The sequence below is a fragment of the Electrona antarctica genome (genome assembly GCF_951216825.1).
Source record: "Electrona antarctica genome assembly, chromosome: 10".
Classification (NCBI taxonomy): Eukaryota; Metazoa; Chordata; class Actinopteri; order Myctophiformes; family Myctophidae; genus Electrona; species Electrona antarctica.
This window is the reverse complement of record NC_136791.1, coordinates 40,211,766-40,225,901: the sequence shown is the minus strand read 5'-3', so window position 1 is coordinate 40,225,901 and position 14,136 is coordinate 40,211,766.

The window sequence follows — 14,136 nt, the reverse complement described above, 5'->3', positions numbered from 1 at the left end:
TACAAGCCCACAGTGCATTCACCTCCTCCACACGTTGTGAGCTTGTAGATCGACTATTTTTGGCGCACGACACCATCGCGCGACGAAGTATAAATGGGGCTTAAGTGACTGCGAGAGACCACCCCTCCCCTCCTCCAGTAATCCCTCTGTTCATGCAGGGGCCCGCTGGGGCCCAATGAAAGATGTAATAGGATCCGTGTGTATGTCTGTTCCCCCAACAGGGCCAAAGATTAACACTAGTCTCATATTCGGCCCCCGCTGCCAGGGTCTGGCCCTCTCTTGTCACAGCTCGCTAACAAGGGTCCTGGACGTTTCGAGAGATCGACGGAGAGCTCCCAATATGTACATAAATGTCTACTCTGGAGTTAATTTGTCATTCTGCTTTTGCATTTGACAAAGCCCGTTAACACCAGGCAGCCTTTTGGACTTAAAGGGGCATTCCACTCATTTTCAACATTTTACTATGTCATTAATATACCTTAGAGCTGTATGCTGCTGGAAATAATAAAAGGTTCCCCCATTCTGTGTTTCCTAGAACTGTAAGTATGAAAAAAATCACACCCGTGTGAACTGAGTGGTGTAAGGTATTATATAGCCTGATCAGCTCTGACGTAATGAAATCAGCTCTGACGTAATGAAATCACACCCGGGTGAACTGGGTGACCGTAGCAACCATGCTCATTTTTTGAGCACAGACTAACAAAGCCAGTTGTAGGAGTGGTTTACGTAATGAAATCACACCCGGGTGAACAGGGTGAACATAGCAACCATGCTCATTTGTTCTGCACTAACAAAGCCAGTTGTAGGAGTGGTTTACACCACTCAAAAATCATTAACATGGTGAAACACATCTGGATGATGACATCATCAAGATGTGTTTCACCATGTTAATGATTTTTTTCAGATCTCCAGTTTTAGGAAACACAGAATGGGGGAACTTTTTTATTATTTCCACACAACAGCTCTAAGGTATATTAATGACATAGTAAAATGTTGAAAATGAGTGGAATGCCCCTTTAAGCTTACTTTTGTGATGCTGTCTTGAAGGTCGCAACCCAGAGTCTCTCAGGAATGGATACAGCGCTGTCTCTGCCCACCGTGCCTCACTTCTACACTGTTACATCCTGAGTTTGGTTGGCATTTGGTGTAGTTCTATGATTTGGGAAATGTTTTTGATCTTAATACAATGATTGACGATCCGTGAGGGAAAAACCTGAGTAATTTGTTTCCTTTTCTTGTAAACCCAGAATGAATTTGTTTATGGCTATCTTTTAAATCTGCAATGAAATTAGAGTAGTTTGCAGTCATCTCATACATTCAACAGACAAACTAACTCAAATGTTTTGCTTAATTTTGACCTCGGTTTTTGGGCAAAAAAACACCTTTTCCACTCATTTGCATTTGCCAAAGCCATTGATGTCATAACACAGCCAGATGATGTCATATCAACCAGATGATGTCATAAGTTAACACAGCCAGGAAACTGTAAGTGTAAAGATTGTATCAGTGTCTCTATGTAACTCTCTGTCTCTCGTCACTTGTTTAAGGGCAACACATTGACGGACACCGTCACAGTTGTCAGTTAACACCTTGAGTGCGCCGGGATTTTCCAAAATAAAGACGCTAGAGTGCCAGCGCAGACGGGCAGATTTTACTGTGAAAAGCCCCGCCTTCCATTACCCCCTAAAACCGGGAGGCATAATCTTCCGTTACTACCTCGGAAGAGGTGCTAGATGCTAGGTTAAGTCAGAAATGAGGACAGAACATTGCCGTTTTGATCAAAACCATGGAGAGCGACGTAGATTCAGAGAAAATAGACAGTTTTGTCGGCACGTAAACAAGGAAGTGAATGATGTGCGCATGCGCAAAACATGTCTAGGATCGCTAGATCGGGGGAAAAAGGGGGGAAAAAGGATTACAGCGATCCCGTTTGATATCATTTTAAAGGACCTAAAGACGCCTATACACATCATAGTAGGCACCCCGCGTTTGATTAGAAAAGGCGTGTATGCACATCCTTAGCACAAAAGGTGTCAGTTAAAGAAGTACATATACATGCATTCAGTACACGCCCAGAATAACATGTATTATTGTAATATATTTAATACAATACATGAGACTATTACATTGATTCCAATCCTATACTGTAATTCAATTCTGTAACTTTTCTCTTAATAAGCTTAAATATATATATTTTTTTGTGACAGTGACGTCTGCCAGAACTTGTATTGTTGAGAGAATACACGTAATTCATACATTTTTCATCCAGAAAATATACATATACACAATATAAAGCTCAAACGTTTTAGTCTAGTTTGACTATACTAAATGTAGTTCAAAGAAAAGGTTGGTGATTGATTATAACTTTATGTACTAGCTGGCCCCCTGAACTAGTTGAGACCCCTGGGGGGGCACTGGTCAATTACAATTGGATTTGATGGGACGTGATGTGATGTGCTGCTTGGCAGTCAATGCGTTAAATCAAACACCAATGAAAAGTCCTCACTTTGCGGGCTTTGCCAGAAACAAACACATGCAGGCTAGTAGCAGGAGGTTAACTGAGCAGCTAGCATGCAGTGTGGAACCAGCAGAGCCCAGTCTCTGCACACACACAGAGTTCTGACTCCTGAGTACAAATCCAGCCTGCTGTATTCTGGCAAAACTCAAACTCTACTGTACTGTACTGTACTGTGTGTGTGTGTGTGTGTGCGTGCGTGTGCGCGTGCGTGTGTGCGTGCGTGCGTGCGTGCGTGCGCGTGTGTGTGTGTGTGTGTGTGTGCGCGCGCGTGTGTGCGCGTGCGCGTCCACACACTCATAGTAGTCTAGCAAGCCAGACGTGAATGCAACCATGCAGGCCTTCAGGGGTGGGAAACTCTCTCTCACACGTGCACGCACGCACGCGCGCACACACACACACACACAGGCAGGAGTCAGCTGTCTAACTCTGCTTCTCAGCTCGTTAAAACAAATCAAATCTCAAGGACTGGGGCTGAAGAATGTAAATGAGCCCCCTTTTGAAGTTGGGCTGGTGCCATTCATTCAGTCACAACCTCAGCTTCACTCCTGAACCTGGTGCCATTCATTCCATCACAACCTCAGCTTCACTCCTGAACCTGGTGCCATTCATTCAGTCACAACCTCAGCTTCACTCCTGAACCTGGTGCCATTCATTCCGTCACAACCTCAGCTTCACTCCTGAACCTGGTGCCATTCATTCCGTCACAACCTCAGCTTCACTCCTGAACCATAGCTTCGCACTGCGTTGTGAGCTTGTAGATTGGCTATTTTCACTACTTCTTCAATATTTGTTCTAATTTATGGAATTTCTTCGTTTTTTCTTTCATGTCTTCATGACATGACATAAAAAAATCATTGGATGAAAAGTTTAGCTTTTTTGGGAATGTTTTTTGAAAATCGTTTGAAATAATAATAATTAAAAACAAAATGTAGGAAAAAATATATAAAGGGACCGATAAAAATGTGTCCGCGACCCACAAATGGGTCCCGACCCAGTGTTTGGGAAACCTACACCGCCTCACTCCACTTCCTTGTTGTGGTGGAGATTGTTCCGGTGGCTTGGCGTCGTACCGGCAACCCAAACCCCCTCCCTAGGGCACACACACACATAATATACATATACAGCCGCTGCATTCTGACCTTGGGGAGGTGTGCGTGTGGGGCACTTAGCTACTGAAACCATATATGTGTAAATCCGACAAAAACCCACCCCCACCCTAACACACACACAGGCACACACATGCCCGTGCACAAAAACACACACACACGCGTGCACACACGTACATGTATGCACGCACGCACGCACGCACGAGCACACACTGCCCCCACCTCCTCGACCCATTGGTTTGTCTCTCTTTACAAACTGGGGGCCTCTCAGTGGATCATGGCTGTGTTTACAGGAACCACTGATCCATCGGCATGGCACACCATGGCTTGATGGCTGACATGGCTGAGCAGCCCAGGCAGGCAGGCAGGCAGGCAGGCAGGCAGGCAGGCAGGCAGACTAAATCAGAATTTAATTTATTGTCACAAAATTACGTGCAGTTGTTTAAAGACTATTTTGTGTGCAAGATCTCAACATTTGCCCAGAAAGAGTTGGAATATAGAAAATCGAGAAGAAAGGCACAGTCCCCCAGGGGTCTCTAGGCCTACTTGGCCCCCACCTTTTTCTCCCATGCATGTACACCAACTCTCTTCACCAGAAACAGCTGATCTACACGCTCACATTCGTCGAATGTTCGTCTATACTTTTGCTTAATGGTCACCTATTATGACATGCTCAGATTAGGGACACGCACAAGGGTTCATGTGGTTAACATGGATCTATCAATTTCTCTTATAATAAAGATTATGCCATAGACCATGCCATAGAGTATGTACTGTAAGACTGCTTAAAACACCATGACTTGCATTTAAATTATAATATAGCGCCGTTCTCCAAAGCACTTACATGCATTTCACATCCACCCATCAACGGTGGAGGAAACCATGCAAGACACCAACCTGCTCATCGGATGCAGTTGGGGGTTCAGTGTCTTGTTCAAGGACACTTTGGCACACAGCCCGGAGGAATTGAATCAGGAACCTCCTCATTCCAAAACAGATGCTCTGTACCTCCTGAGCCACTTTTTTTTTTAGAAAGAAAAATATACATACAAAGACGTCAAGTAATAAATAAGTAGAAGAGGAAGTCACATTTGCTGTTATAATTGTGTCTTTTACACAACAGCAGTGAACTGTTGCATGGCTCGTAACAACGGCTTCACGTTGATGAGTTATTGAGCAGGAACATTTATTTATAAGAGCCGGCTTCTTTTACAGCTGTACTGTATGTACAGTATGCTTCTTTTTTTCTCCTTTCTTTCCTCTCGAAGATTCTCGCATGCCATGATACATGATACAGATATCTGACAGATGTTAAAGCCATTCAACATTTAAAAAACAAAAACCCCAGTGCAGTTAACAGTCGCAGCGGCCAGCGGAAACTTTAAAACTCCTAGTTTTACTGGACTTTTGTTACAGGTGAGTTGTCGCACCTTATAAAGTCAGTCGATAAGTCATCGTTTGTCACATTTTCATAAATCTTTATAAAAGTGGCCCATCGTCACGTCCAAATCCTTCAGGGTTTTTACTGATAATGGCACGGCACAGAGGAGCACATTATTAGCACGTGTATTATAACTATAATGTTCTCTAAACATGTACTTAAATACAAAGTATTACCACATGTTTTATATGTCTGTCTGGGTCTTTGTTGGCTTTGTAAAGGAGGCGTCTCCCTCGCTGCTCTCAGGAATTCAATTCCATCTTCCATCCCAAATTTAGTATCTTGTTTTATTTCATGCTTAGCCAAAAAACGTCCTCTTAACATAAACCTCTCTCTCTCTCTCTCTCTCTCTCTCTCTCTCTCTCTCTCTCTCTCTCTCTCTCTCTCTCTCTCTCTCTCTCTGTCTCACACAATCTAGCCTCTCCTCTTCCTCAAACCCCCCCCCACCCTCACCTACACCCTTCTCTTGACCAAGCCATCGTCCATTTCTCTCCTCTCCTCTCCTCTCCTCTCCTCTCCTCTCCTCTCCTCTCCTCTCCTCTCCTCTCCTCTCCTCTCCTCTCGCCTGAGCTTCTGCTCTTTTTTTGTCAGGGATTTGCTCCTCAATCCCACAAATCAACAGAGGATAGATGCCTATTGTGCCTAATCAAAGCACTTCCTCCTGGGGGTAATCCCTCAATTTGTGCACAGAAAAGAGCCCAGTAATGTGGTGTGTGTGTGTGTGTGTGTGTGTGTGTGTGTGTGTGTGTGTGTGTGTGTGTGTGTGTGTGTGTGTGTGTGTGTGTGTGTGTGTGTGTGTGTGTGTGTGTGTGTGTGTGTGTGTGTGTGTGTGTGTGTGTGTGTGTGTGTGTGCGCGCACAATCACGCATGCGCGCACACGTGTGCGCGCAGGGGGGATGGGCAGGGGTGCATCAGTCCAATAAGGATCCCATATTATTGTACACTTTCATTTAGATTTCTACCAGACACAACCACTCAGCCAGCCAGTAGTCTTATACAGCATGTATGCCTCACAGCCTCACACACACAACTCTCTCTGCTTGTTTCTCTGTGGTGTTTGGGGTTGTATATTGAATGTAAATGTGTGACAGCTCTAGCTGCTGTATACGCGGCAGCTCTTCTAGCACAGTAGCGCTCCTAGTTGGCTGTAAGAATGGTAAGGATGATTGACTTGTCAAGAGTGAACGCGTGCTCATACAATGGATATGTGGATTTGTTGAAAAAAGAGCGTTGAGCGTGCATGATGCTTCAGCCTGGCTTCGTGCAATACCCTAGCTGTATAATTGTCTGGTTTCATTTCAGTCAATTTGCACTATATTTATAAAAAAAACTTTACCCAATTTCAAAACGGGTATTAAACAGGTTGTATGATCTCTTCTGGTACAATAATATGAGATATGAATCCCAACACACACGGAATGTTGTACAGTCTATAATGTCATGCTGTGAAAAGGCATTATTTCACTATCCTGCCTTCCCTGGTAGGCAAGGCAAGGCAATTCAAAGTGGTATACAAAACATTAAAGCATTCAAATAATTAAAAAAATAAACACATTATAAAAGGACGTGTGAATACAATACAGTTTAAAGTAAGTACAATTTAAACCGAAAAATAAGAGTAGTATACCAGTGCGAAATAAATGATTAAAAACCCAAAATAAAAGGCACCAGCAAACAGAAAGGTTTTAGATAAATGATAAATAATAGTTTAGGTTTTAGTTATGATAAAAAACAATCATAGTGTAGCTTAGTTGTAGAGTTGTTTCTGGGAGTTTGTTCCAGATATGTGATGCATAAAAACTGAACACTGCTTCTCCATTAGTTGTGATTCTAGAGACAGAAAGCAGACCTGTGCAAGATAACCTGAGAGGTCTGGATAAAGTGGTGGTTCATGATGTAGCACAAGAACAGAAATGAGTCTTGGCCCCTAAACCTTATGCTTAATATAGCAGTAGTAATTTTAAATACATTCTTTGACAAGCAAAGAGCCAGTGTAAATATCTAAGAATCTGAGTGATATGGTTCACGTTATGAGTGTTACTGTAATATTGGACAAACGCACTGTACCATTGCTTTGTCTAGCCCTCTAACGAAGTCTTTGATTGTGGCCGTTGGAACTTTAAGCTGGTGTTGTGTCTATAGGGACTCCCTTGTAAAAGAGATCCTTTATTTCAGTGTGGCTAACCCCGGTTAAGTCAAGGTTACATAAAATAAAACAAACTCGCTTTAGATCTTTGACCACCTGAGACACGGACATATCTCGTTCTCACTTCACCTTTGTTGTCGCTTGCGTGTCCAGAAAGCTCACCCGGGATCGTCCCGTGGACGGCGCTTCATTACGAGACATGGGCGAACAAAGCGGACAGGGGTGTGACCTTTTGCAGAGAGTTCTGGGGTTACTCTTGTGTGGAGGAAGTCAAAACAGACGAGTGGATTAAGGGAGAGCCGGCGTTCCCCAGAGGCTCATTAGAATAGGAGAGCAGTAAGGAGACAGAGCTCTCCCAGCTGGACCCACTTCCCTTTGGCTCAGCTCTGACCTCATTGCCAGGAAGAGATCACGGACACCCCATCTGGTCAGGTACATTGGTCCCCTGCATGTCTGTCCACTTCAACAGGGTTTCCCTCCAAAATCCATGACTTTAACCATATTTTGGGCACGTTTTCAGAAAATAAGTACATGAATACATTTTGTATACGGGCAATTTAGCCATTTTCAATATTTGTCGTTTGAAATACTGTATATAGGACTTAACCAATTTTGGGCGGGAACCCCTTTTGGTGTTAGCATTATGTTATGCTTTAGCTATTGAAAAATAGCAGATCTACAAGCTCATAGCGCGCCGGTCTGCTATTTAAAAAAAATGGAAGAACGACTGACATAGAAACATAGCTTTTTCAGAAAACTGTCAGGATGTAGAAGACATTTTTAGAATCTGATCTCAGGTCAAAATGGACTTGGTTAAACTTGGAGACAAAATGTTCCAAGTCTGATTTGAAGTCAGACTTATTATTTTTTTGTAGATCACTTCAGAAGAATGTATCACACCTATGAAAAGCGCCTTGCACTTGTCTTGAGTTACTGTTAATAAGATGATCTAGCAGTTTTGTCAGCAGGAGGACATTCGTATATAGTGTTAATTCAGCTCAGTAAATTAGTAATGACCAAAAGCACCATGGCCCTCAGCTGTACTTAGGCAGTGATGAGAAGCTAGGCTTCAAATTATTCATTCAGGTCAGGTGTATTATATGGGCAACATGGCCGTTTAGTTGTAAGCTTGTATTGACTTCAGTGGAATTGAGACACTTTTAAATAGACTGTCTGTCTTAGGCTCTTCCATTAACCTGACCTACACCTCATCTTTTTCTCTGTCTCTCCTGTGCTCCTCTCTTGTAGATTTGACTACAACCTGGTGCCATGAAAAATTTATCTTCGTAGGGAAGTCATGTTTAGACCTATAATTTTGACATAGTGGATGATTAAACAAATTTGTATGGCACGGTCACACCACATTTTTATTCTACCTATGAGGGAGGATTCTGCCAGTGCATTTCAATGGGAATGGAGCTTCTTTTTGTTTTCCAGAAATCCGCAGATGGCAGCAAACCGCTCCATTCCCATTGAAATGCATTGTCAGAATCTGCCCTCATAGGTAGAATAAAAGTATGGCGTGACCGTGCCCTTATGCACTTTTAGGCACCCATATTATCGATAACATTGACAAATGTGACGCATGTGACTACATTTTAAATTGTTTTTAAAGAATGTCAGTATGTCACAGACTGAGACTTGCATATAATTTTAGAACTCTTGTCATGCAGTAAACTAATTCATTAGTGACTTGACTCTTCTTCAGATTTGTTTGAAACTTAACTTTGCCTAGAATTTGACACATCACACATGTCTTATAAACACATCCAGTTATTGGTGGTTAAAATTATTTTAAGTGCATTACAGCCTTAATTTAACCAATTTAGCTGATGATCCTTTTTTTTGCTCAACTCACTCATGATACATTATATGGATATTAATAGGTTTTTATGACATAATAAAGCTTTACTACACATGCTTATTTTTTTAATACCAGCCAGCGTCATACAGTATGTATACAGTTACACATGCACCTGGGAGCTGTCCAGTTGGACCACACACTTCTCATGCTGGCCACAGTGCTAAATGACCACTAGAGGAACTTTACTGTCTTTTAGCTGTCATGTTAAAGTGAAGTGTCCAGGAAGCTGCTATATGAGAGCCTAAAGATCCAGTCCAATGAAAATCCTGGTTTACAATCTCATTTGCTGTTTAAACGGAGGGTTTGTTAACCCAAAATGGTATGAGTCCTATTGTGAAAATATGACCAAAAGTGGTTTCAAATAGCCATTTTCCTTTTCTTTTTAAATAACTATTTTAATTTCAAAATATTTTGAAGTGCTTCCATGATTTGACCCATGTGAACTGACAGAAGATGTGTGAATATATTTGTTTATTGTTAAGCTATTAACTGAAACCCATGCAGGAGTAAGTAAATGTTGAATTTTTGTTTCATTTTTTGACTTGTGAGTAGTGTAGTGCTGCATGGTTTCCCCTACGACTTTTCTCTAATTTGGAAGAATGAACCGAGACTTACAGAGTAGTACCTCACAGGCACAGGGAGTGTCATGGTGTGCGCAATGAATACATTCAAAGTTGAATTGTGTCCAGCTTCAACGGGGAGAGTTGTTCCAGTCTAAAATGGCTGCCATGTGTGGCCTACATCGTGATGATGTGATGGATGGTGTGAGTAATTCTCATTAACTGGGAAATGGTGCATTAACATTTATTATTTTTGAAAGTAGCGTGATTACCTGCTCCTGCCTTGCTTAATTGTAGCCTTGTGCGTTATTTAATTCCCAGATTACGTTATGCTCTTATATATACGCCCTGTGAAACAGTGCTCATTTCAAGCTTTTCATACATTTTTTTTCATTTTTATTTGGTTGCCGGTACTTCCAGCAAAAGTTATAAAGTTTCAGTCAAAGTCTTGTGAAGTCCTTTGCTTTGCTTTTTCCCCTCATACAGACCCTGTCAACCCTCTCCTCATTACCCACCTTAACATCCTCTCCTCCTCTGCTTAATATGTAGCTCTCACTCTTTATCTTCTCTTTTCTCTCTCCTGTCTTTCTCTTATTTTGTTCCTCACAGTTTCACTATCTTTCCCTTTCTCTCTCTCTCTCTCTCTCTCTCTCTCTCTCTCTCTCTCTCTCTCTCACTCTCTCACTCTCTCTCCCTCTCTCCCTCCCTTTATACCCTCTCCCCCCTCTCCTTTTAATCTCTCTCTCACCTCTCCTCCCTCCTTTTCCTCTCTTCTTTCTCTTCTTCTCTGTATTTTCTCTCTCTCTCTCTCTTGCATCTTTCTCTCTCTCTCTCTCTCTCTCTCTCTCTCTCTCTCTCTCTCTCTCTCTCTCTCTCTCTCTCTCTCTCTCTCTCTTGCATCTTTCTCTCTCAGCCTCTTTATGCTCGCTCTGCCTCTTTATTCTCTCTCTTCTCCATCTCTTCTCTCTCTTGTTTTATTCGTTCTCTCTTTCTGTTTTTCTCCACGCTCTACGTGTCCTCTGTGTCTGCCAGTAGTACCAATCTTTCCACCCTGGCCTCGGTTTCCTAACCTAGATCAAATGTTAGGCTTTAAAAAGCTAAAGTTTGACGCGGATGAGCAACTGCCTATGAAACACTTAAATCCCTAATGCTGTAATGTATTTAATTTCACACCCTGTGATGGCGCTGCTGCCCCCCTAGCCTCCCACCGCCTTACTTAGGATTACCCAAAGAGAGGAGAGAGGAGAGGATGCTAGGTTAGGGGCAGCCACTGAAGAGAGAGAGAGAGAGAGAGAGAGAGAGTCAGGATGAATAGACAGGGGGGGAATGGGGAATGGCAAATGTGATGTTGAGGTGCATGCGCGTGCATGTGTGCGCGTGTTGTCATGGAGAGCTGCCTTCACGGGAAGGGAAGAATGCCTTTTTTTTTCTTCTTGGGGGTGGAGGGGTGCAATTTGGAATGTTTGTTGTATTCAAATGGGAGGCGTGGGGCTCAGAAGACTGCAGAGCTCTATCTGCATGGTCACATCCAGCCCCCTTTATTTTTGCCAGGGATAAGAAGGGGGAAGAAACCCTGGCAAATCCCATTGTAAGGCTTGGAGAGCTCTATAAAAGTTAAGGAGCGATGGATATAGCCTTCGTCCCCCCTCCCCATCATCACCACCTCCCTCCCTCTTCTCCTCCACCCTCACAAGATGAGGATCTCTCTCACACTCGTGCCCCCCCACACTCTCCTCTCTCTCTCTCTCTCTTTCTCTCTCTCTCTCCCTCTCCCTCTCTCTCTCTCTCTCTCTGGCCCCCGGCTTTCGGAAGCCCCCAGACGCATACGAGAGGGATATTGGAGGCAATAATTCCCCAGGACGAGAGCACACACAGGCCCCTTTATATCCTACTCTAATATCCAATTTACGGGCTCAGGCCCTCCGCCAGAGCAGCCGGCCCCGAGAACTTAGAATGCACAAACGCAAGCGTGAGACGGAATTAGGGCCAACTTCTCCTTTTCTTCTGCTTGCCAAAAGTTTGAGGCTTACAGAAATATGAAACTGTTTTTCTCCCTCCCACCGACCCCCTTCAACCCCCCCCCTCTCTCTCTCTGTCTCTCTCTCACTGTGTCCGTTAACCCGATTCATCCATTAAACAGACAGGGAACTGAAAGCCAATAAATAATTGGTTTTGGGGGACGGGATATAGTGACGGACGTGCGGTCTCTCTTCATATTTACCAGAGGGGGGGTTCCAATACAGTGAGCGTGGCAACACGTTGTAAACAAGTGAAGCAACAGCGATTGGAAATAATATGCCATGGTGAAGCATATTTGACGTTGATGTGTGTGTGCCTGGCTGGGTCACATCGCCGCTCTGTTTCTCAACTCTGTAAATAAGAAGGGGCTTGAAGAACAGGCTGCATGGGTCCATCAGAGGAGAAGGGCTTTATTTAGGTGTTTGGGGTGAAAAGGGGGGGAAAAAGTTTATAAAGTATATACATGCTTATGAGGCGTGATATTCTCTTCCTCTCTGTTGATCCCCTTATCTTCTGCTTAGCCTTACTAAGCGAGCTGTAGCGAGCACACACACACGCACGCATGTACGCAGGCACGCACGAACACACACGCACTACGCGCACACACACACACACACACACACACACACACACACACACACTGAACCTTGCCGGTTTGTTGTGCTCATAGATGTATTTCCTCATAACAAGGGCTTAGACCAATAACAATATACGCTATGGTGATTTATCCCACTATACAGCCAGCGGGGATCGTGTCGCCTTGTTGCTTTAAACATTCGACACTTTCCTTAACTCTCTTACACCTCTGTGGATCAAACGCAGCTTTCTGTACAGACGCTATACCTCATCTCACATCCCATCTCATCCCATCTCATCTCCCGCCTCCTCGCAAATCATAGCAAAAGCGTAACAAAACAAAGTGCGGTTGTTTGCCTCCGGGAAGCTATACGGATGGTCAGCGAATTACAATTAGACCTCTGATCCATGTCTTGTGAGGCAAGCCGTAAAGAGAGGTTGGCCAGGGACGTGGAGCTGAGGCCTCGCACTGCTCCCAAAGTCTAAATCACAACCAAATGGACTTAAAATAACAAATGAGTAAGAAGCGCCGGATAGGTTTTAAATCCACAAGATCTTTTCCCATGCAAATGAATAGTTATTATATCCAGGAAGACACGTTTAATATGGAGATAATGCTGCCCCTTTTCCGCGTTCTTGGGTAGTCAGATTTTGTAAAAGCCAAATGTAAATGCAAATCTGGTGAAAACATGAAAGAAAACTTTTTTTGCCATAATAAACCCCTTTTTAAGACTTTGTATTATGTTTTCCTCATAGTGCAAAAAGGCTTAACAACATGCAGTGCGTAACAGCATAGTGAGTAACAACATAGTGAGTAACAACATAGTGCATAACAGCCTTGTATGAATGTGCATACATATTTTCTCTTTTTGTTTTCAGTGGTTAGGCCACGGTGTCAAATGTAGGACATCTCATTGTGAATAAATAAATAAGCAATAATAAGTCATAAATAAGCTGTGACCCAGACAGCCTCTCATTCTGACTGTCACTTATTAAAGCCATCCTTCATTTACATTCGTCTGGGCCACAGCGCGTCCCAGCAGCACTGCACCAACGCTGATATTACCCATCTATACTTTCTGTTCCCAGAAAGGTCAACCAGAGTGTATGCCAAGTCATAAAGATTCCCCCCCCCTCTCTCTCTCCCCGCTCCCCATCTCATTATTTGAGCATTTCTCCAGGCCGCTGGTACAGGGCTGGATGCTGCAGAACCAGTGGCAATGGAATGATATATCGAAGGCAGTCAATAGTGGATCTATAATGACCGTGTTGTTGGGCCTTCACTTTAGAATAATTTATAACCACACTGATCAATAACTAATCTCAGGCTGTAGTCAGCAGCCGAAATAAAGGGGTGAGTGATGATGATGGGCACGGGGAGAGGAGAGGAGAGGTGGGGAGAGGAGAGGAGGGGTGGAGAGGAGAGGAGAGGAGAGGAGAGGAGAGGAGAGGAGAGGAGAGGAGAGGAGAGGAGAGGAGAGGAGGGGAGAGGAGAGGTGGGGAGAGGAGAGGTGGGGAGAGGAGAGGAGAGGTGGGGAGAGGAGAGGTGGGGAGAGGAGAGGAGAGGAGAGGAGAGGAGAGGAGAGGAGAGGAGAGGAGAGGAGAGGAGAGGAGAGGAGAGGAGAGGAGAGGTGGGGTGGGGAGAGGAGAGGAGAGGAGAGGAGAGGAGAGGAGAGGAGAGGAGAGGAGAGGAGAGGAGAGGAGAGGAGAGGAGAGGAGAGGTGGGGAGAGGAGAGGAGAGGAGAGGAGAGGAGAGGAGAGGTGGGGTGGGGAGAGGAGAGGAGAGGAGAGGAGAGGAGAGGAGAGGAGAGGAGAGGAGAGGAGAGGAGAGGAGAGGAGAGGAGAGGTGGGGAGAGGAGAGGAGAGGAGAGGAGAGGAGAGGAGAGGAGAGGAGAGGAGAGGAGAG